Here is a 680-nt window from a genome sequence, read left to right on the forward strand (position 1 = left end):
AAGCAGATGGAAGATGACCTCCGGCAAATGGCAAGGTGAAAAGGGGCAGATAGAGGATGTGCAAGAGCAGCAGAGCAGGTTTTTAGGACACGTGAGCTGATGCTGGCCGGTGCAACTGCAGAGTCGAGGGTTGAAATAACCTTTTCCACCTTCTCAGGTGTAAAAGACACAAGAGTCCCGGAGCAGTTGGGGATGACGGGGAATGGTGGGTACCGTCAGTGAGGAGTTGGGAACACAATATTTTGAAGCAAACAGACAATTGAAGCGTTCGGCCTTCTCATGAGCGGAGTCGGCTATGGTGCTTATTTGAAGTGAGGGAAGGGGTTGAAGGGAAGCACACACCAGACACCGACGAAACAAGATGCCACCAGGTTTTAGAGGAGGGAGACAAGTTTGAAAGTTCAATCTTGAGGTTGGACGGATGTTGTTTTCTGGCTCGCCTGAGAGTGGACACGTGCTTGTTGCAGGCTTTGTCGGGTGATCTGAGGTTTTTGTTTTAATTTAATTTAATTGAGAGGAATTTAATTGAGCAATTTAAATGAGGCTTTCAATCGCACACATTTGATATATAGATGAGAAATTGGGTCTAAATGTGGTGCATAATCTAAGACATGTTCAATATTAATGGACAATACAGATGTGCCGGTTCAGGCTCTACAGCTTTGAAGACGCGTTCCAAG

At 46.0% G+C, this 680-nt stretch overlaps 1 protein-coding gene across 1 annotated transcript in view; it reads right to left on the reverse strand.

The window, feature by feature from the left end:
* Positions 1 to 680, reverse strand: part of LOC147007922 (uncharacterized) — a 197282-nt gene that overhangs the window by 78724 nt on the left and 117878 nt on the right. The gene's annotated exons all lie outside the window — the stretch shown is intronic.

The sequence above is a fragment of the Eptatretus burgeri genome, chromosome 23, assembly GCF_056783735.1.
Source record: "Eptatretus burgeri isolate ZD-2024b chromosome 23, Ebu_testis_v1, whole genome shotgun sequence".
In the NCBI taxonomy this organism is placed as follows: domain Eukaryota; kingdom Metazoa; phylum Chordata; class Myxini; order Myxiniformes; family Myxinidae; genus Eptatretus; species Eptatretus burgeri.